The 26,087-nt window shown below is 42.8% G+C and overlaps 1 protein-coding gene across 15 annotated transcripts in view; it reads right to left on the reverse strand.

The window, feature by feature from the left end:
* Nucleotides 1-26,087, reverse strand: part of ATP2B2 (ATPase plasma membrane Ca2+ transporting 2) — a 391,446-nt gene that overhangs the window by 165,188 nt on the left and 200,171 nt on the right. Inside the window, exon 1 of one of the 15 annotated variants that reach the window (XM_064432238.1) lies at nt 25,657-25,678. The exons of 13 other annotated variants lie outside the window; for them this stretch is intronic. The gene's annotated coding sequence lies outside the window, so the exon portion shown is untranslated. Of the gene's footprint in view, nt 1-9,634; nt 9,750-25,656; nt 25,679-26,087 lie in introns of those variants that run through there. One more of the 15 variants, XM_064432237.1, reaches the window with a different exon arrangement.

Raw genomic sequence — 26,087 nt, forward strand, 5'->3', positions numbered from 1 at the left:
CCACGGCTCGAGCACCAATAGCAGCGCTGAGTCCAAAGAGCAGCCGCTAAATGAGATGAGTCATGAATATTAATTAGCGAGAGATTAGGCCGGCGTGCAGGATGCACCCTCAGTACGTGCTCTGCTCCATACAACCACCCCGGGCTGTCCTCTGCCCAGAAAAAAGGCTCCCTGATAAGGCTCCGGAGTTAACAACGGGTTAAACACCACCAGTTTTCATAGTGGGTTAAAGCAAAACTGGTTTTTAGCACAAGGGCGGTGAAACTTGGGGGAAAACTATAGAGCCACCGTCACAAATGCAGAATATATTTAAATACGTTACATCTTGCAGCCTTGCAAGCCAGCACAGCATGGATGCAATGGGATGTCTGGGTTGGAAGAGGCAGAGCTCTGTGTGAGGAACCCTTTCCCCTGAGCCCAGTCACCACCAGGCACACACACACAGGATGCTGCTGGGCTCTTTTTTCTTCCTTTTTCCCTTTTTTACTTTCTTTTTTATGTGCAGCATTGAACGAGTCCCATTTGGACCATCTGGGAGCCAGTTGATTACTTGCTAAAGCCAGCCTTTAAAACCTGTTTCCCCTTCCCATATTCTAATGAAGTTGGTTTAAATACTGCTGAAACCAGCTATTATATTTGGCACGCAGAGTTTTAACAGAGATTAAAGGTTTCTTTTTTGCCTCAAGCGGGTTAGTGTGAGTGCACTGTCTAATCTAGAGGTCTCAGAATCGTTTTCATAATAAAAAAGATCTTCCAAAGGGCACCCCAGCAGCCTAATAACTGACCAACCTGTCACAGGCAAAGGTCACACATTGAACTTTCTAGGCACAGCAATTCCCAGTGGAAATTATATATAAATGCCCAGATAAAGCACATCAAGAGGAGCCCAGTGCCTTTCAAGTCTCAGTTTTATATTTGTGCAATAATTTTAATCTCCCACCCAGCTACAGATGATGTAACACGTAGGGTTTGCTATTTCCACTCTCTAAGGATGTTGCCATTGCTCTGCAGCGACAAAGATCAGCCCTGTGTGAGCACTAATTTGGATTTACCTTGCTCAATTAACAAAACTGAACCTCTACCAGCCCTTTCCTTTACAGCTTCAAACCTCAACATTCCTTTGATTCATGTGGAGGAAAAAGTTAAAAGAAAAAAAAAGAAAAAAAAAAAGGAAATTCAAGTTTCAGTATGATATTACAGCCCAAAATTCAAATACCAGCCAACTGCTACACATTTCTTCCACCCATCCTATTTACTGATGTATCTTCTAGTGCTAAGAACTTCTGCCACCCTCAATTTCACATATTGCTTCTCACATTCACGAGATGAGAATTTCAGCACAAAATGTTTTTACAGGAAACAACGAAGAGAAACTCGATGTAGCAATTAGAAAGGGTTTTATTTGCCAATCAGGAGATGGTGTACCACACTCTGCTCTCCACGGCTGCATCCTGGGCACTGCTCAGCCTCAACCCATCCCCAGGTAATGCCTGTATACAGCAGGAAGAAAAGGCCTTACTCACACTATTGCTTTGTCTTTTTGTAAACACGATGGATCAGTATTCCAAACAGAAATAGCATCAGCCTGCAGCATTATTTGGGGAAAAAAATTGCAGGCCAGAAATGTCACAGATGCCCAGTGAAACAGGCTTCATCCCAGGAGGCAGCACAGGGCTCCTCCTTCCTACCAGCAGCATCCCAGGCTCTGCCTGCTGCCAACCACAGCAAAATGCAGATTGAGATCTGATTGTCAGAAAGGCTACAGTGACGATAAGGAATAGCTGAAATAACAGGCTGCTCTTTACTTCCAGTGGTTAAAAAAAAAACCAATAAAGTCTGTTCCTAAGTGCAGTTCAGGGTTTTGAAAGCTGGCTATCTCAAACAGCCATGATTTTAAGAGAAAAGAAGATGGAAAAAACATTGCTCTAATAAAAAAAAATCTCTTTAAATGTTGCTTCAAAATAATAAAATTGCTCTTAAACTATTCCATAACACCACAGAGAAAAGACAATTTTGAGTGCTTTTTGAAGAGAACCATCTACCAATTTAATTTCTAATGCAAAGGGTACTAAACAGAGCATCAAAAACATTTTCTCCATGATCTTTCTGTAGGATGTGTCTACTCCTCTCAATCAAAGCATTTCTTTAGGCTCCCTGTGCTATAAATTAATATATTTTCTTCCATTCTTAGAAATTCATTGTCATTTGTCAGCCACAGTGCTGACAAGACAGTGCTGTTGCTTTTCAGCATGAGTCATTTGCCTGCTTAATTTTTAATTTCACCTCCAATTAAATATTAACCAATAAACAACAAATATGAAGTTTACACTTCCTTCAGAGCTTCAAAACCAAATCACTGGCAGACTGTGCTGCTCATGACTCACCTAATGCTGTGCCACCAGGGAAACACCACCTCATGCTTCTGAGAGGCAGATGGAGAAACGCAGCAGGCACAGAGCGTGACTGACATTATTCCCTGCTAATGCAGCTCCCCAATCCCCTGGAACAGGATCCTCAGGCTCCATCCCATCCCAAAATCTCTCCTAGACAAAGCCCAGGCCCCTGGCCAGGCTGGCAGTACTGACACGTCACCACCTCAACCCCTCCTAAGTGCTGAATATTGAATATTTCTGCACCAAAGAATAGAAAAGTTGTGGCTGGCACATGGCAATATTCCCATCATAGGGCTTTGCATCTCCAAAATACATCCAGTTACCACAAATGGGAGAATTAAGAGTCTCATCCACAAGAAATCCAATTATTACACTGGGTTTGGGCAGGGTTTTTTTGTTTGCTGGTTTTCTGGGTGGTGTTGTTTTTGTTTGCTGGTTTTTTGGGTGGAGGTGAGGGAAGGGACTATTTTACAAAAAACCTCACAATACTGATATTTTCAAGATGTTCTACATATTGATGTTTTCAAGATGTTCTAAGTGAACTACCAAGAAAGGCTGATTAAAGGAGGTGATACCGGCACATTTTTTAATCAAAATTATCTAATATCCTAATGAGCCAATAAATAAAGTGAGATGGATTTCTGGGTGCTGCTTTCACTGCTCTATCCATGGTGGGCTTCAGTGGTTTTAATTCACAACAAAAATCTTCCTGGAACATAAAGAGGCACCAGTCTCAAACCCTGGGAGACCAGGGTTTGCTTCCCACACCATCCCAGAACAGGGTCACCTCCTCCTCCTCCCAGTCCTCCAGATCTGGTCTCACCATTCCCTGTGAGAACAACTTGTAGGAAAATCATCCCTCCTCAGACACATTCAACAAAAGAGAAATAAAAACCCCAGTAAATTAATTTCACACACAACAGTAGCTCGTTTTCCCTGACAAAAGCAGTCACTTTTAATGAAGGGTATTTGGTTTTGCTTATTCTTCCCAATGCTCCTGATACTAGAAAACTGAGTAAAAGAAGTCCCAAAGTGCAGTTTGAAAACAACAGACTGCTGTGGAGCAGAGATAAAATCCCAGCCCACTTAGATAGAACTCACGTAACAAACGACTTCACACTCAGAACACCTGATGAAAAAAACTCACCATCCTTATTTTCCTCATTAAAAAGTCAGAATATCAGTCTCTTCCTTGGTCTGGAATCTTTCAAAGATGGATTTTTGTTGTACAAATGCAATATAAACTTGAGCTGGCTGTTTGGTTGGATTTTTTTTTCTAGAGTTGGTGTGTCTGGGGGAAGAGGCTTCCAGTCCTGTAGAGCCCAAGTCAAATATTTTTAATCTCCTAGCTGCTTAGAGGAAATGCATGCCAATTAAAACAGAAGCAATTTGGATGAGCTAACTGCAGGCCTGCTGGGAAAACTATTCTTTGATTTCCCTAATCAGGAAAAGTCTCATCTTGGAAGCTTGTAAATATTTTCACAGTGTGTTAGAATGTAGATATCATCCCCAAGTATTCTGACATCTGATTTCATTCAGCCTTCTCCTGGCAGGAAAGTTAACAGCAACGTCATGAACCAGATTTCACCAGAGCAGAATCCCAAGACTTGCATTTCACTGTCCTTAAAGTCTGGACAAATAATGGGTTCACCATGAGTCAAAAGAAAATAAATAAAATGAGGATATAGTCTTAATTTTACTGTACTCTCTAAACTGTCACCTGAGATTTTGGTAACCCTGATTTCAGAGCTTGCTGTGCTGCTCCTGTTTGAGTTTGCAGCAAATTCAAAATTTGCTGTTTGAATTACAGGTGAAAGGGTGATCCCCTCTCAGCCAGGACAGAGATCAGCACAGCCCAGGCTCTGCTCCCCCCTCGTGCAGCTGGAAGGTGGCACACACAGCTGGTGCTCCAGGAATTAAACTCAGGGAATCAGCAGTTCCCACCCATCCATAGGGAGCCTCTCTGCCCCACTTGGACTTTGCTTGGCTAGAAATAAAATTCCAGCTGAGCCCTACAGACAACCCCCAAGTAAGCGGGGGAAAGCAGTGAAATGTCACATTTCAGTGAGTACAAGGGGCATACCAGATTCTTCTGTATTCACTGATACCATTCCTTAACAAAGCAGCACTGGAAGCAAATTGAAGGGAATTTTCCCTGGAGTCTGAGCAAAATCATCTGAGATGTTTTGAGACAACAGTTCCTGGGAGCAGCAGGGCAACAACTGATTGCAGAGGATGAAAACCTCACAGCAGACCTCTGCAAGGGGAAAAGAGTCGAGAAGGAAAGCCATAACCTGCTCTGTAGAGGCCTGCAGATATGTGAAATAAATCAGGTGTGGCCCAGCTGTGGCATCTCTGCATGGCAAAGCCAAAATGTCCACCCCTTTGTGAACACAATCTTCATGGAGCAGAATGAGGAAAGGATTCTCTATCCAGCAGCTAAAAAAGCTGATTAAATGCACCCAGCAATGCCTAAACTCACATTGTCTTAAAAAAAAACAAACAACCACCATGCTGACTTTGAAGCTCAATTATCAGCAATGCACAAGATGCAGAAGGAGCTAAGGAAAAACACCATCTGAATAGAAGCTGGTTGGCACCTCACAAAGTGTGACATTTTGTTTAATACCAGAAAGCCAAGAGCAGACAGACAATTTGAACTTTGTCGCTGAAGTGTTCTCTTAAAATATTCCTGGCTTCATTCCTACATTTCCTCACAAATTTCAAGTTGCTCAAAGTTAATCTGTCCATCTATAAAGAAGCTGTAGCTGCCTAATCCTTGGAAGTGTCCAAGGCCATGTTGGACAGGGCTTGGAGCAACCTAGGATAGTGGAAGATGTCCCTGCCCATGGAAGGAGCTGGAATAAAATGGTCATTAGGGTCATTTCCAGCCCAAAACAGTCTGTGATTCTGTGATCATTCATTCATGATGAGCACACACAGATGAGACATTCATTCAGTTGTTCTTTTCAGACCGAAATATATTTCCCCTGATAATAGCATGACATTAAGACAATTAAGTTAAAGTATTATTTTAAAAATATTGCAAAATGAAAACATTGAAAAAAATAAAAATAAAAATCACAGGCAACTGCCTGTTACAATCCCTTAACAACTGTTCCAGTCTTTCAGCATGAAACTGAGCCTCCAGTCAGTACCAATTTCTTTATCAGGTAGGATAAATAAAAAGGATTCCATGTCTCCTGTAGACACTGTTGAATTTTTGAAGGCAACAAAAGCCTTGTCGCAAAAGAGAGACAAAATATTAGAGAGACATAAAATATTATTAATTTTGGTTCTACAATAAGAATATTTACTTCGGACTTCTACCAAACAGAATCTGGCACAAATGGGCTGATTCTTCTCTTTTCCATGTTGTTCTAGTGTAATGAGGGGAACTGAAATGAGGGTTGTGAATTAAAGTACCTGCAGCCCCTGCTGCAGTGCACAGTTATTCAGCCTACATTTGATCCCAAGCCTTTCCTCCACTCCTCGTGGAAATGGCTTCAGAAAGCCAAATGAACTCCTGACAGCAACAAAACTGCTTTAAGGGAATCAATTCAGGCCCATTAAAGAACAAAATGACTCCATCAGTGACTTCTGGAGGACTGCAGCAGCTCCTGCAGATGAAATCCTTCCTCCCCTGGTGCCAGAACCTCTGTGGGAGCCTCCCCCTCTGCCTGCAGAGGTGGGATCTGCCCTGAAAATGAGATTTTTTTCACTAAAGGCAGTCCTAGCCATCAGTTTTCAGAACTCTCTCTCTGCCCTGCTGGTGTTAACATCAATTTATGGTGTTTTGCTTCCAGTGCTCAAATGAAAGATTATTTTTCCATCAGCCATTTATTCTCTTGAGGCTCCAATTCCCCACTGCCAAGCAGGTTTGGGGTTTCTTTCATTCACTGCCTTCCTACACACCACATAGTCCCACTCTTTGGAGTTGTGTTTCTGGCACTGAAAAGACCCATTCTACACCATTTTAAAAAGTTAAATAAAATTTAGAAAATTCATGTTTTCATGTAGAATTGAGTTTATACAACAGTTGTTGCAAGGAGTGACAACTTCCAAACTGTGTTATCAATTTAATCAAAAACACAGCTGGGAAAAAATTTTTAAGGATATTCAGCCTTCAGACACTCAGCATTAAATAAAGCAGATGTGGGGGGAAAAATCTAAATTAAATGCTCTAAAAGCAGTAGGTGGTCAAGTAAGGACCATTTCCCAGCAGATTCCTGCACCACTTCCAGAGTGGGGGGAAGAATTTTTTGTAGCAGAAAACACCCAAGAGATGTGATGCTATATCTCAGAGGGATGTTAGAGAGCAGCCCCTCACCATCATCTCCAGGGAAAATATTGGAAATTTCTTCCTTGGGCTGAGGTGCCTTTCTTTTCTCCCCCAAATTTATCGTTTTGGCCAGTCATTACAGTTTTGACCCAGGGGACAAGGATAAAAAAATCCTATAAAAGAAGAACCCAAACTCACCAGGCTATAATTCAGATCTTTACTTTGCTTCACTAAAAGCAAATGATTGGCACATGAACACTAAAAAGATGAGGCATTCTACATCTGTCCTTCATCTGTGTTTTTCACAGACCACCAGATTTCTTAAATCTAGAATTTGAGTTACCATGTGACCCTTAGCTGATTATCAGCTTGGTGCACACAATTTCAGGGAGTTCCAGGAGTCTGTGTGCCTAAAATACCTAATTATATCTCATTTTATCAGAAAATTCTCCAGAACTTCTTAAAATAAATATATTTTTCCAGTTCCTTCCAAACTAAAATTCCAACCTAACCTTTTCCTGCTCCATCCTACCTAAAATTTTTTGGCTTTTGTTCAGTCTCAGAGTTTGGGTCCTAATTATTACTTTGGTTAGTCTATTACTAATTATTTTATTATGAAAAAATTAAATGGCCTCTCTAATCTTCATACCTTGAGACTAATCCAAATATTTAAAACTTTGGTAGAAATTGCCATTTCACCTGATTGGTCACATCCATCTTGACCTCTTTTCACATTTCTTTCTCATATTTTCTAACAATACTTTACAAGGACTTGCAATCCTAAAAATTGAGATTAATGAAGATAATCTCACCTATATCTGAACCATCCCTCAGGCTTTTAATCAATAAACTGCAATTTCATTTCATGACTCTTCTGTGCTCCCAGCTGTACCTTGGGGGCTGCATCAACCCACACCTGGTTTGAGAGTTGGGAAATTGGACTTGAAATATTTCCAGTCCTGGACAGGACTTTGTCATGAGAGCAAACTCACAGACTTAAAGGAGGCCTGGACTTGATTACTTCTAAAATAAGCTAGAGATAAATTGAAGTATTTTTCTGCTTTCTTAGGAGCATGAGGATGTGCACTCATTAATGTGAAATAGAATTTTGATGGATTGATTTTACTAAAAAGTTGACAGGTATCATGTTTTCCATAAATGTGGATCTATGGGATAACAGAGAGAATAAAAACCTGGGGAAATCCATAACTGGCTAGCTGTAGAGAAATTCATTTTGTTGTGACATGATCTTAGCTCTGGAGGTTAAAGCACCTTTCCACTTTTAACATCCATGCTATTGTAGCATGATCAGTGTTGACACTCATATCCCTGAGAAAGAAACTCCAATTTCTACATAACAACCCAAGGGAGACCATTAAGGGAAAAGGAAAAAAAAAAAAGGCAAGGAAAAAAGACAAAAAACAAACCCTGGCCTTGTTCTGGTGTTCTCTCTGTCCTTCTGTCAGCATCCATCACATAAATCAGCAGCCATTAGCAGGGAAAAGAACTGACTGACTACTGCTGTCTATAAAAGTCAAGAAAATCTAAGCAGCTCTAACAGACCTTTAGCCAAAAGACAGGAGACCACAGCAGAGCCCCACAGAAATGGAATCAGATTGCTGTGTTTAGCCAAAAATGCCATCATTTCAGTGTTATGAATGCAAAGTCTTTTGTCTACAGGAGGCTTCAAGACTGATTGCAGAAAAATCCAATTTTCCAGGTGTGTGATTGCTCAGCAGGTGAAATGCTGAGCATCAAACAGATCATGAGAAACAGCTGGTCCAGGAGAAAAAAACTAAAAAAAGAAGAAAAAAGAAGAAGGAAAAAAACAGCCCCCTAAACAAACTAAACCAACTTCCCCTCCAGTCTAAATTTGCAGACCTCTCTTCTGCCACCTTGGTTTCACTGTCTGAGGTATTTTATTATAATATTAATTAAAGATATAAAGACATGAAGCCAAATACTGAAGCTTTTAGTGCAGCACCATTGGTTGTTAATGAGATCCAGAAAATGGAGCTTCCCTGCAAAATAAGTGCAAGCAGAAAAATAAAAGAGGAAGAAAACAAAATATAGGAGTAAATAATTTGGTTGTTAAAAAAAACCCAAACAATATATAGTTACTTAATGGCTGAATAGACATACATACAAGATAAATTGGAAGAGACACATTTTTCACTTGCAACATTCCCATAAAGGCTGAAAATCAAACTGCAGGCTATCATCTGCTTTTCTGAACATATATCTACATTTTCTTTTTCTTAACAGTGAAAAGAACTTCTGCAGCTTTTTCTTAAAAAATAATTTTAAAAATTCTTACATAAGGCTGGGCTATTTTATTTTTGGGATGGGATGCAGTTCTCTAAAATGAGAATAGAGAGACCAAATTATAACTTAACAGGGACCATCTCAGAAAGATTTTTGTTGCCACCTGTACATTTGGTGGCAGGAGATCATTTTAGTTAAGCAAGGGCATAATCCCAAGCCTATCCTGCTGTGTGCCTGCACACTACAGAGCATTCCTGCCCCACCTCACCTATTTATCAGGATTCAGAAGCAGCAGGTGAAAGTATAACCAATTTAAAATCAAGCTTTAATAGGTTATAAACTCCTAAAATAAACTACCAGTAGTTTGCCACCAGCAGTACACAGAGTACAGTTCAGCTCCTATAAAACTTGGCATCTCTTCAAATCTCCTTTATGCCACTGAACTCTCAGACCATTATTATGCAAGGGCCAGAGGTAAAGAAAAATCACTTTTTAGCTCTGCTCCATCTTATGGAAAATAAGTTATATGGTAGAAGAAAAAAGCTTTTTTCCCCTCAAAAGATAAATTTGTTTCAAGCATATTCTGTTAATTTTTTTTGCTTTAAAAAAAACATCTAAATATTTTTTACTATCACAGTTTTATAAGTTTTTCTTATAAACCAACCCATCTTTACTACTAAGGAGAGATCCAAACCTGGCCAGCTTTGAACTGCAACTCCACATCCTCAGCCACAAGCCTGCAGATAACAGAAATCTAGAACAATAAATTGTAACTGAAGTGATGATTTGGGTAGAATTTCTTTGCAGTTTTGCAGAGTGGAAGAGGGACAACATCCAGCTTGTCTGTCCATAGCTGAAATGAAAGCCAAGAAGCTCCAGCCCTCCCCAGGTGGCTGATTTCTCTCACCTGCCAGGAAAACCACGGGTGATTCTGATTCCCTTTGATCAGGGGAGAAGAAGGGGAAGCCTTCAGACAGGATGGAACCCAACAGCCCCCTTTGCATTTTTAATTGCTAAGAAAATCAAATATAAACATAAAATATAAACATATTTTCTCCCCAGTGATTCAGAAGATCTGCCCTGTAAGGCAAGAAGAGCAGAGTGGCTAGAGAGGTGAGTCTGTACCATGAAAAGCCGTGTGAAAGGAGGAGAGGGAAAAAATCCATCCCTGCAGGACCTGGGCGTACAATGGGAACTGGCAGCCAAGGTCACTCCTGAGAAAGAGAGCAGCCAAAAAAGAGGTTTTAAATCTCAGTGGGCATTAGCTGAAAGACACACAGCCATGTTCTGCAGAGCTTTTAAATAGGACATGCACAAAGGATTCCAAGGAGATGGCTATCAGGCAGCCCTATCAAAATACCTTTTTTTTTTTTGCCCAGGTTACTGTCATCCATGGAGCATCACAAAATCATTTTGGAGCAGAAATGAATAAATACAATCTGACAGAAATCACAGCCAGGCCCCGCATAAATACCTGACCAAAATGGCCTTGCCAGCACCATCTGAGGGGGATGAGGAACATTTGAGAGCCCCCAAGCAGAAGGAAGGAGGGGAGAGGGCCCTGCCCAGGAGCTGCCAGTGACACTTGCAGAGGGCACTGGGCACCGTGGGACTCCAGCTCCTCTCCCTGGCACCAGCTCACACCACCTGGCCCTCGGGAAGGCACTTTGGGGACAGGCATATGCAGGCAGAACTGGCACGTTAATGCTAAAAACTGGCTCATTAAACCTAAACATCCAACAGGAAGAATAAAAAAAAATAACAATAAAAGAGTTTGGGAAGAGAAATTTCCAAAGCCAAGTGTCCTCTGCATTCAGCTTGAGGGAAAGCATCAATTTTAGCAGAGGGAAAATAAAATAAAAAACCCATTCTTCCCTCAAAAACGTACATGAGTACAGACATTACTCTCTTTCTGCTTCACAGAAGCAACATTTGGAAAACGACTTAACCTTTCTATTTTTATCTGGGTGCATTCAAATTACCAATAATGTACAACATGCTGTAACAAAACCACTGATGTAGGGTATAATTTTCCCTCAAGCACATTATCCTAGCTGGTGGCTCAGAAAAATAAGCTGATAAAACAGCAGCAGACATCAATTGATGGATAAAAAGCGATCACAGCTATGTAGAATGTTGCTGCCCAACCTTAAAATCATACAATTAGCCAAAAAATACAAGCTGTAGGACAGGACATACCAACAACCATGCATTAGCTACGGGGTCATCCCAAAAATCCTCCTACAAACACATTTTTAGGCAGACCAGCAGATTATCGCCTCATAATTTAGCTATTAACACACAGATTTATTTTAAAGCCATCATCATGCCTGGTACTTTTATTAAATATCTTCTTCCCTGTCAAGTTCAATCGGGATCTCATCCTAACCATGATGAGCTTTTAATTTTCTGTGCTATTAATAGCAACTTAAAAATAAAATGTTCTCTTTTGAAGCTATAAAGCTGTAACTTTCTTTAGGAGCTGCAAGGGGGAAGAGAGATTAATCTTCCTACTCTGCATCTCTTAAGTTACATTAGTTATCTGCATATATGGGAAAAAACCCAGGAGAACAAGGAAGAAACAGGAATTTTCTCTAAGAATCCCTTAATATAACTCCCTGTAAGAATTTGACATGGTTGCAGCACAGAAATGAAGAATTACCAATATACCAGGAATAAATAATCGCCAGGTAGGTTCTGAATCCTTCTCAGTGACCCTTGTGCCCATCACTAAGAGATAACAGATTAATGAATGACATAATTAGCTGCAAGATGCACAGAGTCCTGTCCAGCAAAGCCCTTCAGCAGGTTCTCAAATTTCAGCACGACTGGGGTCCTCATTAATTGCCCAGCAAATGAAGAAAGATGGGAAGCTGGAGATGAGGCTCATGGCCCTCTGTGACCATCTGACACATGGATCAGATGCTTCCAGCTGCTCTTCCTCAGCTGCCTCCTCCCAGCAAGGGCAGAAGGGAAGGTACAAAGCTGTTCCAAGCCCTCTCTGGGTCTGTAGGAACAAAATTAATGCAGAGTGTTGTACATTCCCTTTCAGCATCCTGCTGCAGTGCTGCTTGCTCTTCCAAGGAATGACACAAGGAAGGTCAGAACCACAGAGCCCCAGCAGCTGCAGAAAAGCCCAGAGAAGACTCTGGGGAGAGCTCAGAGCCCCTTCCAGTGTCTAAAGGGGCTCCAGGAGAGCTGGAGAGGGACTGGGGACAAGGGATGGAGGGACAGGACAAGGGGAAAAGGCCTTAAGCTGGAGGAGAGCAGATTTAGGTTGGATTTAGGAAGGAATCCTCCCTGTGAGGGAGGTGAGGCCCTGGCACAGGGTGTCCAGAGCAGCTGTGGCTGCCCCTGGATCCCTGGCAGTGCCCAAGGCCAGGCTGGACAGGGCTTGGAGCAGCCTGGCACAGTGGGAGGTGTCCCTGCCCATGGCAGGGGTGGAATGAGAGGGTCTTTAATGTCCCTTTACACCCAAATCGTTCTGGATTTGCTGCTTCCGTGACCTTGGGACACAACCGAGGCCCTGGGCTGCTTTGGGATGTATTTTCTGTCAGTGCCTCAATGCTTGTGACCTCTCTTTTAGGATATGGGCCTTGCCACAGCTATCGAGGCCTATCTTTATCTAAAGATTGGAACACTGAAGTGTGTTTTAATGAGGGATAAACTGAGACCATCTGGATGTCTCAGCTGCTACAGAGCATGATTGTTTGCTGATTTTAACCATGGCTCTTGCAGAGAACATAGACCTGTGTTGCACAAAGTGCACGAGCTCAGCTTGATTTCTCCTTGTAATCAAATGTGTTGATCTAAAATCTGTTTCCAGCAAATTATGTGTCTGTTTTGGGAACAGCTCCCTCCTCATCTCCTCAGCACGGTGATGGGGATAAGCAGAGACCATTGAGTGGAAAAGGTATTTTTGTGAGGGGCTGACAGTGAGTGATCCCAGTGAAATCTTCCATTTTGGAACATGACCACCATTTACTCACAAACTACATACAAGGTGCCAGCTCAAATTAAAATCTGGAATTTTCTTTTCTTTTTTGTTCAAGGGTTTTGGTTCCTTTTTATTGTTGTTGGGTTTGTTTGTTGATTTTTTTTTCTTTACAGAGATTTGTTGCAAAAAATTGGTAATTAATTGGTCCCATTTGAATGATGGTGGCACGGGGACAATCTGCATTTCTTCATGCACATATTTCAATGGTTAAGTGTTCTGAGTACTGGATAACCATGTTGCAATTAAGCTGCAATAGATCATTTGTTGATCCTGTATGTATCCTGCAAGATAAATAATGAGTTTATTTGGGAAGGTAAAGTAAGAAACTACTCAAAACCACCAAAAAATTAATGGTGAGCAAAAGAAACTGTGAAAATAATTCTGCAGATTAATTATTAGAATATTGCTTAGACTGCTGAGGTTTCTGTGAATTCTCAAATTAAATAGAACCAATAGGGGATCAAATCCAAATTCCCCATGTTCCCACTGATTTTTTCCATGTCAGAAACATCCAAATTCTAAAACCTCCAGCAAACTTCACATTTACTTTTCAGGAGACCAGGCCTGGGTCTGGAAGTGGGGATGGAGTGAATGTGTAGTGACTTCCACCCAAACACCTCAGCCAACAGGCAGCATTAACAATTTGAGATTAGAACATTCTGTTTCAATTAGTTTAAGTGCTGTTAATTATGCATTCACCAGGAATGACACCTGTGACTTCAAATTCCAAGCAGATCTGAAAATTAAAAGACTAAAAGCAACAAGTGTTCTTGTAAGAAGAGCTACTCTAGGGATTCTGAGATCAGAAGTAATTTAGCATATTTTAGCATGGGTTTTTCACCCTTTTTTAATCTAAATAAAGTTTCTGAAAAAGAAATTTCTATCTGTTGGTTTTACTTCTCAAAAAGTGATCCAACACAGAATGTTCTGGCTTTTGACTATAAGGTGATTGATTATTTGAAGATGAAATCCTATCCTGTGTCCTTTTCCTATCAGAGTATCAATAAATGCCTAAAAGGGAATTTCTGGCAGAGGTAGAAATTTCTCGAGATGAAATTTCATCTTGAGATTCTTGGGAGAAATACCCCCCAAAACACCAAGATAATCTGACTTCTCCCATTTATTAGGCTCCATCTGGTACCAGGAGACATTGCTTTATTGACTTGTTGGGCTCAAAACCCTTTCAAGGACAACACATAAATACCTACAAAGGTTTCAGCTGGTTACTATTTTGATTCCCACTTTTAAACCCAAATGGTTTGGATCATTTGAATTCATGTCACACATCACCAATGGCCATCCCAGATGTGCTGGAAAGCCACATCCTTCCCTCTGATACCAGGCCCACAAATATTTCACACTAAAGGATTCCCAAATAAATTAATTCTGGCATTAGAGATGTGGAGGCATCCAATGGACCAATAAAATTAAATCTCTCCCTCTACAGGCAGAAGTGATAATGAGGAATTACCAAATTCTCTAAAGATCCAGGAGAGTGCTGAACATGCCTAAAATAGCCAAAGTTACGAACCATAATATTATTAACCTGAACTATTGTTTGTCGTATCTGTGCCTTGGAGTGTTCAAGGTGTGCCAAGTTTTAAAACAAGTTTTAAACACTGGGATTTCCATTATTATTCTGTTTGAATCAAACCCCCTGCATTGACATAACACCTGAAATGTGCAAGTAAACAAAAGACAAAATCCAGTTGTTTCCAAGGTTTTCACACCCATCAACTCCTACATATTTCCTAGAGAAGCAAACTCACACCTCCTGCAACAACTTTGGTTTTTTGTTATGTTTTGTGAGCCCATCTGAAATAATTCAGACGTCAGAGAATTGAAATTACCATGCTTCTAATAACTTTCAGCAATCTCCCAATCTGTTATAATCAGAAATCTTATAGAGAAAGCACCCCCACAACAATCTCCAGAATAAAAGGGCATTGTCAAATCTTTGCATGCTGAACTGCAACCCCCAAAAAATAAAAAACAAGCTTATCTCAGAAAATTAAGCAAAACTGATCAAAGCATAGCCCACGTCTCTGATTTGCATGCACCTAACCCACATGCTATCACAAAATGCAGATCCAGCCCACTCCTGATGGCAGTGAGCAACTCTGCCAGGTTGCGGATTAAAAAACAAGATCCCATCTCTTGCTTCAGCCTGTCTCAATCTGGTGCTCCCCATGTAAATCAATGCAGGTTTTTTAGCATTTTAAATCAAGACAAGTTTTGTTCACAGATGCTCCTGTGATTATTGTTTTGCCTTCTTTGAAAATGAACAGAAAACACTTCCTCAGATGTGTTCCTTAATAACCTTATGTTTATCTTGCTTTTTGTCCCTTCTTGCAAGAACAAAACTTCCCAAGTTCTAGCACAGCCATTTTAAAAAGGACTTACATGCCCACTGTCAAAAATTATTTGTGGAAAGAGAGCGAGTGGAACAGACCCTTCCCATCCCTGTAAAAGCAACTCCAGTGACCTTGAGGAAAACAGACAAATAGGAAAAACACACAGCTGTCATCTAAACCTCTTTAACTCTTCCTGGAAGCTGCAGTTGCTGGGTGTCACCCTGAGACTGCCAAGAGCATGTACACCTCATTTGGAGGGGCTGATGCCTTCATGGGACTACCAAAAACCAGAGGCCAGACAAAAATAAGATAATAAAAAGCAGTTATATTTATTGAAGGGCCTTCAGGTACCTTTTGAGCTATGGTCATGGGTTTTCACTCTTTTATAAGTTTGGTCCATTTGCACACTGGGGGCTCATCTGCCCATTCCAGCTCCAGGTAATGAAGTCATTTACCCCAAGTTTGTTCCCCCAAGTCCCTTTTGTTCCCATCTCTGGGGCCTGAGGCAGTGAGGTGTCCTTGATTGCCAGGCCTGGAGAGGAATTGTTGTGTCTGCCCAAAATGGGAAAGCTGCAGCTGCCCCTGTGTGTGGGGTTTGGAGTTCTACACTAAAGAACTGCATGAGTGCAAATAAATGAAAAATATACAAAAAATACAAAAGCTAAGATGCTAAAGCATCATGGAAGCACTCTTGTGACCCTGTGTGTGCTCAGGCTGTGCATTTCCATCCCAGTCAGGAGGCAGTGACACAGGCAAAGCTCTGTGTGTGCGTTTGCTCCCGTTCAGCTGCTGCTCTGCTTGACCTGATCTGCCACTGGCGAGCACAGGCAGCAGAGTTTATTTGCTGAATCTATTTACCCCACTGTCAGTCAAGATGTAGGATGATGCTTAAACAGGGAACAGTCAGATTAATATAATTGAGCTGCAGCTCGGAGCAGCCAGGGAGCCGAGCTGGAATGGCAAAGCACTTATTCCCTTCTGATTAAAACCTCCCCAGGGTTGCATCAGTGTAAAGACACCAAACCAGGGATGCACAGGGGAGCCAGGGATGGGAGCCTTTCCTTTTGGGAACAGCTCACCAGCTTGAGAGGAGAAAACATGGATCACGGGGAGATAAGTTGCCATTTTAATTGCATAAGGAGCACTGGTGGATTTGTCATTCCTTGTGACAGAGTTTTCTCCCCAGAGTCACATCCTGAGCACAGCTCTGTTGCTATTGTGTTAGACATTTCATGCACCAGGGTGACAGCCCAGCACACAGATCCAGAGAGCCTCGTAAACAGCCTGTTTTTATTGACTCCAGGGATAGATGCCCCTCTGCTCTTCCACAACAGAGCAGGAAGAACCTGTCCAAACACAAAAATCAGTGGCTGAAAAGGAGCTCAAGTCTTCAGCACCATCAGACTAAAAACCACAGAGTTTTTTGTGCTGGCAGTGTTATTTCCAGCACAGGGGAAAACAGACAGGCAGCTTGCAGGTGGCATCCTCCTGCAGGGACCAACATTGCTGGCACAGATGGCACAGGAAAAAGGGGAGTGATGCTGGTGGTAAATCCATTTGCTGAAGTCTTTAGGACCCTTTGCACTCAGACTCTTTAGTACCTCAGCACTACAGATCCCAAAGTTGCAAGGACTTATCCTGACTCACAAGTTGTAAGGAAAGTAACACAGAGAGTGAGGTTCTCATGGTGGCAGAGGGCTCCTCAAGGCCTGGCACCACAGCTGTGGCTGTGGCTGGGAGCAGAATGTCCCCAGGGAGAAGTGCTGTGCTGCAGCTGGAGCTGCACCACACCAGCATCCCACAGCTGGAGCCACTGACTCGGTGTCACCACTGACTCGGTGCAGTGATTTCAGTCATTTCAGTGACATTTGCCCTAGAAATGAGCCCTCCAACTCCAGCTGAAGCACACAGGAGCCACCAGTGGCGCAGCACACAGGAACTATTTCTGTATTTGTGCACAGCTGATCTTTGCCTTTTCTCTAGCCTAGATTTTGATTTCCCCTAAGTGATCAGTGTTGGCCTAATTCTACTCCCATTTACATCAGTCGAAGCTTCACCATCAACTTCAAAGAAAATGGATTTAACCCAATATAGTTCATTTTGATAAATTCTCCTTTAAGAGAGAAGGACCTCTGCTTCTTCAGCAGAGGATAAGATGATGTATTTTTACACCAGGCTTCAGAGCCAGATGACTTTGCTGTGCCCTACATTCACATTTTGGGTTTGAGCAGCACTGCAGCTCACAGCAGCTCAGCTCTGGCTGTGTCTCAGCTCTGGAGCCCAGGCAGGAGATTTCTCTGGGAGAAAACAGAGCAGAAGCCCCAGTGCAGGTTCACACCCTGCACACACAGGGCAGGAACAATCAGAAGGCTCTGGAAAGCTTCCAGCCTCGGCAGGACCACTTTGAGGCCAAAGGCTCAGACTAAATCCAGTCAGACACGAGACCTGCACAGACCCAGGGCTGCTCCCCACTATTGATCTGCCTCTAATGCACCAAATGCCTTGCTGATGGACACACATTGCAAACTCCACTTCTACCTCTTATCTCTAGCATCTTTTCATTCCCCATCCCTCCTTAAATTATTCACTCAGCATAACTGGTCTTCACAACCTTCTGTGTCTTATCCCCAGATTCTTATTTCAATTGCATAAATTTGGATTTAGACTTTTTGGAGCTATGCCTCCCTCTTACAGGAACCTGACTCCAATTGTTAAAAATTCCCTCCCAGAATGAACCTTCCAAGACATTTTGTTTAACATTGCATTAACCAGCAACTTCTTATCAAGAAAACTTCCCTTGTAAACAAGATTCTGTAGCAAATTATCTGACACATTAGGCATAGGAACTTTAGTCCAACTTAAGTACCAGCAAATCCACTATCAGAATAAAATATTGAAAAGGAACACTACAAAAACAACCCTTCAAATAAGGCTCAAAACTCAAAATCAGAGCACTTGTCTAGCAGGAACAGCAGTGGTTCAGGCTGTTCAGCTTTTACAGAGGGAAGGACTGCTGCAAAAGGTATCTCTGCAAACACCACAATGGCAGGGAAAGGAGCTGCACTGAAGGATTTCAGGAGGAATTTCTTCACAGAAAGGATGACTAGATATTGGAAGGGGCTGCCCAGGGAGGTGGTGGAGTCACATCCCTGGAGACGTTTAAAGAAAGCCTGGATGTGGCACTTGGTGCCATGCTCTGGTTGATAGGGTGGTGATCAGTGGCAGCTTGGACCTGATGCTCTCAGAGAACATTTCCAACCTAAATGATCTTGTGATTCTGTGCCTTATTAGAAAACATTTTATCAGAGGAAGAGCAACCCCAGCACAGTTCATCACATATACTTAGCAGGAAGGGAAGCCAGATACTGTTGTAAATGCAATTCAAATATTTCAGCCTTTATCCAGCTAGAATCCACTTTAACAATTATATCCTAGAATTTTTGGAAACCCTCTGTCTGCAGGAGTATCTCACTCTGCCTTTATACACAATGATTTACTTTAATTCTTTCCCCCCTATACCCCAAGATGGGGACAGAACCCTCACAACTGTCAGATCTTTTGCCCCAAAACCAAGGTACACTCTGGCCACCCCAACTTAGGCTGGCTTATCTGCCTCTCTCTTCCTGATCTGCTTCTGCTGTCCCTGATCTGCCTCTGTCCTTCTTAATCTGCCTCTCTCTCCCTGATCTGCCTCTCTCTCTCCCTGATCTGCTTCTGCTCTCCCTGATCTGTTTCTGCTCTCCCTGATCATCTTGTGGTCTCCCTGATCATCTTGTGGTCTCCCTGATCTGCCTCTCTCTCTCCCTGATCATCTTCTGCTCTCCCTGATCTGCTTCTGCCCTCCCTAATCATCTTCTGCTCTCCCTGATCATCTTGTGCTCTCTCTGATCTGCCTCTGCTCTCCCTGCCCATCCTGTCCCCCAAAGCCTCTCAGGGATAAAGGGACATCTCTAAGGCCACAGAATGATGGTGACACCTCCACCAACAATTTTCCTTTTAACCAGAGAGGGGGTAGTAGTTTCCAGCCAGTTTTCATCCTTGTAACCCTACTGAGCCCACCCTACATTTCAGAAGTGACACCTTACATTAACTGAGCATGTTTTATCATAACTCATTTTCCTCTTTACTCACATTTCCCCCTCAGACGCAGGCCTTTATCAAGATGATTATCAGATGTATTATTTACTATTTTATGGTGCAGAAAGCACTCACCCAAAGGCAGGTGATACTCGCAGGAAGGGTGCTTTAACAAGAGACATTAATTAGCAACCCCTGTAATAACACCACAGCAACAAGCGTCAAACCTCCCTACATGGACTCAAGCAGTCAAGATGAAGTTAATATTTTTTTTCCTTATTACCCTGACTTTTATATAATTTCACACTGTAAATGGAAAAAAGTCATCCAGAAATTTGGGGCAGGTCATTTATCACTGTTGAAAGCAACTGCACAGAAATGTCTGAGATGGAAGAATTTCAGTAATGTTTTCTGAATTCCCAACACAGGACAAGACTGTGCTGATTTCACTCCTCCTGTTTCTGCACTTTGGTCTCACCTGTATGAAATCTACTTGCTGGAATCAAAGCAGCAGAAGACCACAAATCTATCATGGAAAGATGTAAAAGTCATATAAAGAGTGGCCAGTAACAACACAGAGTAACAGCTAAGCCAGAGCTGCCATTGCAAATCAGTGCTCCAGGACTGCCAGAGGACTCAGTGACTCCACAGGACAACACCCACAGAGGTCCCATCAGACTAAAAGTTGTCCCTGACTCCCAAAAACACAGGCTTAGGCTTCCCTGCATTCCTGCTTGGAAAACCAACTTCAAATCAAACAGCTCTCATTTGGTTTGGGGGTTGTTTTTTTCCCAGTGTTCCTAAGAAAACCATAGGATGATTTAGATTGGAAAAGAGCTTTGAAGGTCATCTAGCACAACTTAGTGCCAGCTTCAAATGTGGAACAGCTTGCTCAGGGTCATGCCCAGCTGAGCTTTGAGCGTCCCCAAGGATGGAGATTCCCACCCCTGTCTGGGCCACTGTTCCCACATTGGAACATCCTCCTGGTGAGAAAGCTATTTATATTTGACCAGAATTCCCCTTACTGGAATGACAGCTTTTACCTCAAATCTTTTTGCTGTGCACCTCGGGGACGAGTCTGGATTTTCCTTCTTTTATGACCTGCACTGGGTAAGTGAAGAAAGGAATAAAACCACATCCAGCTCTTCTCCTGAGCAAGGGATGCTGGCAATCCCAAACCTCCCCCTGTGTGCCACGTGCTCCCACCTTGGTGGCCCTTCTCTGGACTTCCCCCAGTCACCAGTACCTCTCCTGTACTGGGCAGACTGGTCACAACTCTCCAGAAGCAAGATCACAAGTTTGAAACAGAGCAAGGAGATTAAAAGGAGTGGAGAGGACAATTATTGAAGAGTTCAATGCCCACACCTTGGCTCGGGTATCTCTGATAAATCAGTTTATCCCGATTTATCAGAGATAAATGCACCTGCCATTCCAGAGGGCTTTCCCTGAGCTTACAACGCCACCATTCACCCAGAGCTGCTGAGCGCAAAGGAAGAGTTGGGATGAACTTTGGCAAAGTCCCAAGGAAAAGAATTTTATTTTCAGCATCCCGCACTAGAGGAGGAAAAAAAAGTTTCCATACAATGGAGGCCACCCATTTAATCAAAACATTAATCCTAGAGTGAATTTTCTGAACACATTTGAACCTCAAGGTCAAAAGTTGCAAATACAGATTAAATACATTTCTTATATATAGGATTAGCCACACAAAAGAGATTGTTTTAAAACTTGTTTTCCTTCCAAAATCCACAAAGTATTGGAATTAAGGGACTTCAAAAATCAGCAAAGGAGTTTGATACATTTAAAAATCTCTGTTCACAGCGTTATCAAGATAGCCTTGCTAAAAAGAATTAATTCTGATTATCGGGGGAAAAAATTGTTTGCCTGCTTTAGCAGGTTACATAATTCCCAAAAATACTTAGAGCAATATTAAATTCTGCTATACTGGAAGTTTTACATTATACAAGATAATTCAATACCCAAAACTGAACACGACCATTTAGGATCAGAGCAAGGCAGTGGCAGATTATTAATCACCTCTGCATTTGTTTCATAAACAATTTGAAAATGAGGCTTTGGTAAAGGCATGTACTGAGAAACAAAAGCAAATCAGAGCAGAATTCAGACATTAACAACTCAACCAACTTCCTAAAAGCCAAAATGTATCCAGAGAGGTTCTGCTGGGGGAAAGGTGCACTGAGGGGTGGGCAGGATCATGTACAGTGGTGGGAAAACAAAAACTTAAACAATCAGCATTTCAGTGGGGCCACAGTGTCAATAAAGAGAGAACTTGTGCATGAAGGCTGTGGCTGTGGTCTTTAACCAAAATCAAACCAGCACACGTCCAGAAAAAGCAACAGGGAGGCAGGTGGCAGCACAGGTAACAAGTGGTGGCACCTCTTGGCGTGGGAGAGGGTTTGAATTCAGCTCTGAAACATCTTCCAGCATCCCCTGGTGCTCAGCTCCCGGGCAGCAGGGATGGAGCAGCTCCAGCAGCCTGGGAGATCAGCTCTGTGGAGAGGGGGAGGCTCTGTCCATGGCCCCAGGGCTGCTGTGTCAGGAGAGGCAGGCAAGCAGGAAAACTGGGGAAAGGAGGAGGCAGCAAAGTGGCTAAAGAGCAAGAGATGCATTTGAGCCTTTGCCAAATATCTGCAACCGAGGGAGAAGGCAGGGAAGGAGTGGGATGGCTACAGGCCTTCACCCTGGCATTCAGGTGGAAGGAAAGCTGCCAGCACTGCTCTGCAGCACAGATTTCTCAGGTCCTCATGGGTTAGAAACAAACATCCTCATTTCTGCTCCCCAGATATATTCTATTTTATTGCCATTCTGCCCAGGAACAGAGCACTCTGCCTGTGCTGGCCAGCACTGACACCCTGCTGGCCAAACACAGCCTGGGTGCTCACAAGACATGAGGCACGGAAGCTCAGAGCAGGGCTCTTCCAGAGGCAAAGCCAATTTGGGCAACTTGAAATGACCCCAAGTTTCAGAAATAAAGGCTGAACAGCTTTCTGAGGCACTCTGAAGCACATTTTCTGCTGGATGAATATGGATTTTGCAACACTTGCAAATCCCATTAGCAGCAAGGAGAGCTGTAGGACTCAGTGCACACGATGCATTATCACTGAAGTGACCCCTATTTAATTACTGAAGTAAATGCAAACACTTTTCAGTTGAGTTTTACAGTGTTAAATAGCTTACAAATTGTTGCATAGATGCTTTTCCTGGCATGCATCAGGTCCAACACTGGAGCAAAGTCATTCCTTCACCTCAGCTGAAACCTGGGCCCTCAGTGGTCAGCAACAGCTAAGGAGGGACACTGCCCTTGATCCCCACAAAAACTGTGATCATTCTTTAGGAGATTCACATCTTCACTTTAAAAACCAAGCAGTTACACCCCCTTCATGTTCTGTTTTATGGTTCCAGCAGTTTTCTTAACCTTGAGAAAATTTGGCACCGTTATTCTAATTATGAGAAGTGGGAGTACATGAAATCTTTCCAGCAAAGGAGAATCTGAGCTGGCAGATGCATGAAATTCTATCCTGCAAAATGACAGAAGGGGAAGTAATGGGACACTAGACCTGTCACTTACCCAGGTAAGTGCTGTAAATAAAAAACTACATTCTTTTAAGCTCATTCAGCTCTTGATAAATTGACACCAAGTATGGATATTGTTACAAAATGCAGCTGCAGTAACTCAAATTGCTTATTTACAAAACCTGTTGTCACTATAGCACAAAGACAAGCAGTGTGTGTGTGTGTTTGTGTACATTTAAAGCCCCAAATCCCAGAAAGGAAAGCCTCCCATGTGTGTCCTGACACAGCATCATACATGAAAAATGCATGCACTTTCCTACTGAGCTCACACATTGGGTTACAGCCACATGGGAGGACTGGGGATTTAAATACCCCACTGGGCCTTTTCCTTCTCTGGGTCAACTGCCCTGGAACCCAACATGCACAAGTCCCAGATGCCATGAAGGCTATGGAGCCATCAATCCCTAAAATTTGGAGAAAACTGAAGGAGTTTATTTTTTAACAATTTCCCCTTAAAACCCTCAAGTTTATTAAGGTCTCTGTGCTAAAAATATTCGAAAGCTTTCATTCCAATAAAAGACACCATTGCACAAGGTCTCCTCGAGCACAGGAAATCTCAGTGGAATGCAGGAAGGCCCTCACAGACATTCCTGTTCCAGAGGGGCAGAACGGAGCTGTCAATGATCTCCTCCACAGCAGAAACCCTCAGAGATCCAGCCACAGATGTCCTCACACACATTTAAAACCAGACTCCAATCCCTCCTGCATCCTTCTCTGTGTTGTACTTGGCTAACCCCTTACATAATCCCAGGACTTCCTTCTTTTAAAGCACATATAAAATAGTCTGAGTTCAAGCACGGAGATAACAAAGTCGTCAAACAAATCTGAACGCTTCCAAAACCTACTTTTCTCTTTTGACAACTGTCTGAGAACAGAGAGTGCAGAGAGCTGTTCCTCCTTTAAATTTAGCTTCAGCCTCTGTGAAAGTCCCTCCCAATGCTCCAGCATTTGCTGCCTGGTCTTTCCATTGAAGTGGAACGGGGCAATGAACCCAATTTTGCTGACCCATTCCCATGGCCGTGGGATTACAGAAGGGAAAAACTGAAGAGAAAACCCAATTTTAATTTTGTTTTTACTTCTAAGGTTGGTGTGTGTGTGCAGCAGTGGGACAGCTGCTGCTGCACCTCTGTCTGGCACATCTTTGTGTGCCAGGGAAGGAGCTGGTGCTGGAGCTGGTGCTGCTGGGGCCGGATGCGCTGCCCTCGGAGCCACGTGAGCTCTGGAGATGCTCAGATGTCTGCCTGACATGGGATTGCTCTGAAATTAGAACATTGCCCCATTTTCAATAAAGCCTCCAAGATCCCAGGGTTGTCCCTGTTAGCAAGGGATGTCCTTGAAAACGAGGACAGCTGATGACCTTAAAGAAGGAGGGTAATTAGTCACAGCCCTGCAACCTTTTCTCCTAAAGAAACAGTGATAAAAGTAAACTCCTATTAGAATATCATTAAATGCATTATTATGCAATACTGGTTACATAACCATGCTTTACCAACTCGGGGTATTTTCAGGCAGAATTCAGTTTCACAGAATTGCCCACACAGAAAGGTTTTTGAAGTATGAATTGTCTCTCTGGAGGGGATGAAAAAAGCTCAGGTAAACTGATGAATGGCAGATTGGCTGCCAATATTTCACATCCAACTTGAACCCTTAAAAAAAAAGACTTTTTAAGAATCCCTTTTCAGCTAATTCCTCCCAGAGAAGTGATAAAATTCATAGAAGCATTTGCAGCTCCAAATATATCACCCTATCCAGACACTCAGTACCATTTGAATTTCAGCTAAAAATTCACTGTGAATCCATGCAAAAATCAAGGATGAGCAAAATTAGACTACATTAAGCATGACAACTTGAAAAATCTTGCTGCATTTTGTCAAAATTAATATTGTAATCTGTTTTCCTCTATCCCTGCATCCAATAACAAGCAGTGATTCTGTTTTACTAAAATATTTAATCTCATTTTACTCATTTAACAGCTTTAGTTAGTTCAGAAATGTTCTAACCTCCAAAATAAATACCTGAATATTGTTCTTACTGGTGCGTGAGCTCAAGTTAAATAAAATTCACAGCTATTATAAAGTGTAAAATCAAGAAAAGAATGAAACAGGAGTGCATGTGAAATTCTGACAAGGCAAGCTGGTCCTGAATTTTTTAAAAGATCAAGTTTAAAAAGAAAGCATGTACATTTTCAGCACAGAAATCTACATGAGATATAAGCATTATTATTATTTAAAGTTCATTATTAAGCTGTTTATTTTCTTGCCCAACATTTCCTTGCAATATCAGCCATTTACTGCTATCTATGAAAGTCATCCCAAAATACTGCATTTGTAATGGGCTACAGTGACAATTGTTAAAGGGAAAATAAACAGCTGATGAATATTTCAGGTACAGCATCATCTCTAGGTAATAAATCCAGCATAGTTACATTTTTCTTTCACATGGCTCCACTCTAATGAATCATTTCTACTCCCATCCTTCCCAAAAGTCAAATGCAGGGGACATTTTCGAAGCAATTACCATTTGCCTTCTGGCTGTGCAAACTAATAATGGACATTCTCCCTCTGTCACCAACCCACATTTCGTGCCTCACGGCTTCCCACTCAGGACACGAACCAGACCCCAGAACCGTCCAGCCAGCCCAGGATAACCCTGCTGGGCAGCAGACCCCGAGCGAAGCATCCCTGGGTGCCGTACCTGGATGGCTGCAGCCCCGCGGGTGCCGGGCAGCGGACGCGCCGTGCAGGTGAGCCCCGCTGGCCATGCGAGGGACGACTGAGGGCTGCCCGGCGCAGCCCGGGGTGTGGCAGCAGGGACACACCTTTCCTGCTTCTCTCCACCCCCTCGCATCCCTGCATCGCCGTCTCTTCCCCGGCACAGGCTGCCTGGGGAAGGGAGCGCTGCGGGGAGGAGGCACCGCCTGCGGGGCGATGCTTTCCTTCCCTGCCAGATCCCGGCCAGCAGGATGACATCCCTGCGGCTTCCCAGGCGGCCCTGGCAGCATTCATGAGCTCGCAGGAAGGTGATTCCTGGGCGCTGTCTGCCCACCCCGGCACAGCCAGCCGGGGCTGGGCGCGCACCCCGGGCTGAGCAGAGCCCGCTCCTCGCACACCAAACCATCGGGAACG

This window comes from Passer domesticus, chromosome 9 (assembly GCF_036417665.1).
Source record: "Passer domesticus isolate bPasDom1 chromosome 9, bPasDom1.hap1, whole genome shotgun sequence".
NCBI classification, from domain to species: domain Eukaryota; kingdom Metazoa; phylum Chordata; class Aves; order Passeriformes; family Passeridae; genus Passer; species Passer domesticus.